This window comes from Scomber scombrus, unplaced genomic scaffold (assembly GCF_963691925.1).
Source record: "Scomber scombrus unplaced genomic scaffold, fScoSco1.1 SCAFFOLD_114, whole genome shotgun sequence".
NCBI lineage: Eukaryota > Metazoa > Chordata > Actinopteri > Scombriformes > Scombridae > Scomber > Scomber scombrus.
The window spans coordinates 99,158-101,657 of NW_026910688.1; positions in this window are offsets into that span (position 1 = coordinate 99,158).

Here is a 2,500-nt window from a genome sequence, read left to right on the forward strand (position 1 = left end):
GATTAATATGGAGCTATAACTAAAAATAACTTTCAGTATTTCAGTATAGTCCCAGATTGGGTCGGGGGGGCAGACACCCTCTCTAGGTTTAACCTTCATGTCGTCCTTCCGGGTCAAATTGACCCCATCTGTTTTGACTGTTCCTTCTTTCCTTCCTTCCATCCTTACTTCTCTCCTCCCTCCCTCCTTCTCTCTTTCTTTCCGTCACGCGATGTCGCCACTAAAAGTTCAACATTTTCAACTCGTGCATTGACACGATTCGCGTCTAATCCAGGAGGGGAGCTCCGGTCCTCTGAAATGAGGCCCAACACGGAAGTAACTTAAAACTGCATTCTATCAAAAGGCCACCAGGGGGCGACCGTTTTGGTGTCCAAAGGACTTCCGTCTCTATACAAGTCAATGGAGAATTCACCAACTTCTCACTTGATTTCTAACCTCAGTAAACGTTTTTTAAAATGTGTTTATGGTCTCAATCGCTAGTTTAAAGCCTTCTTCAATGCAGTATGATGTTCATTTGGGACATTTTGGCCTCCCTGATTTTATATGTGACGATAAAGCAGGGTATGCATTAGGGCGTGGCTACGTGGTGATTGACAGGTTGATTGGTTCACAGGTTCAGGAGGGCGCCTCATGCTCCTCCTGATGCCCATATAAGTAGAATCCCTGTTTTTAAATTTTCAAGATGGCGCTGCTCAGATCGGAAACTATTGGCTTCCGAGCAGCAGTCCACAAACCAATGGGTGACGTCACGGAGACTGCCGGGGGACTCCCATGATGCACTGAGCTCCTCTCACTTGCATTTAAGACTGTAAGTTTAACAGCTATATCACCCAGCCTAAGTAGTAACTGATTATCTTAATATTCATCTTTACTGCTAATAAAGGCAGGAGTGCTGTGTTGTGTTCAGGTACCTTCTGTAAATGGCGGGTACTCACAGCATTGACAGTGTTTATTATAATGTAGTGAAGCTGGTGTTCATGATATCGAATCCGTCTGTTATGTTTGAAGACGTCTCGAGCGTCATGAGAAGAACTGGAGATAATCTGAGTTTCTGTCGTAACATTAAATAAATAAACGTGTTAACCTTAAATAACCTCGCAGAGCGACATCAGTGAGCGGCTCATTATTCATGAACACACAGCGTGCAGATGTGTCGCCAGCTCCACTTTATTTATTTATTCACTCTGAATTAAAATTATATCAGCTGATTGAAAAACAGTGATTGTGTGTTTTTCCGACCAAAAACCGTCACGGAAACGTTACGTACTTTTCAGGTGATGTGCTCGCTGTCCCGTCTGTTTGGTGATGCGTTTACTGTCCTGTCTCTTTGGTGATGTGTTCACTGTCCTGTCTCTTTGGTGATGCGTTTACTGTCCTGTCTCTTTGGCGATGCGTTCGCTGTCCCGTCTCTTTGGTGATGCGTTACTGTCTTGTCTCTTGGTGATGCGTTCGCTGTCCTGTCTCTTTGGTGATGCGTTCGCTGTCCTGTCTCTTTGGTGATGCGTTCACTGTCCTCTCTCTTTGGTAGTGCGTTTACTGTCCTGTCTCTTTGGTGATGCGTTCACTGTCCCGTCTACTGTCCTGTCTCTCTGGTGATGCGTTCACTGTCCCATTTACTGTCCTGTCTCTTTGGTGATGCGTTCGCTGTCCTGTCTCTTTGGTGATGCGTTTACTGCCCGTCTCTTTGGTGATGCGTTTACTGTCCTGTCTCTTTGGTGATGCGTTTACTGCCCGTCTCTTTGGTGAATGTGTTTACTGTCCTGTCTCTTTGGTGATGCGTTTACTGTCCCGTCTCTTTGGTGATGCGTTTACTGTCCTGTCTCTTTGGTGATGCCTTCACTGTCCTGTCTCTTTTGAGGATTTGTTTACTGTCCCGTCTCTTTGGTGATGCGTTTACTGTTCCGTCCTCTTTGGTGATGCGTTTACTGTTCCGTCTCTTTGGTGATGCCTTCACTGTCCTGTCTCTTTTGAGGATTTGTTTACTGTCCCGTCTCTTTGGTGATGCGTTTACTGTTCCGTCTCTTTGGTGATGCGTTCGCTGTCTGTCTCTTTGGTGATGCGTTTACTGTCCTGTCTCTTTGGTGATGCGTTTACTGTCCTGTGTCTTTGGTGATGCGTTTACTGTCCTGTCTCTTTGGTGATGCGTTTACTGTACTGTCTCTTTGGTGATGCGTTTACTGTCCCTGTCTCTTTGGTGATGCGTTTACTGTCCTGTCTCTTTGGTGATGCGTTCGTTGTCCCGTCTCTTTGGTGATGCGTTTTACTGTCCTGTGTCTTTGGTGATGCGTTTACTGTCCTGTGTCTTTGGTGATGCGTTTACTGTCCTGTCTCTTTGGTGATGCGTTCGCTGTCCTGTCTCTTTGGTGATGCGTTTTACTGTCCTGTCCTCTTTGGTGATGCGTTTACTGCCCGTCTCTTTGGTGATGCGTTTACTGTCCTGTCTCTTTGGTGGTGCGTTTACTGTACTGTCTCTTTGGTGATGCGTTTACTGTCCTGTCTC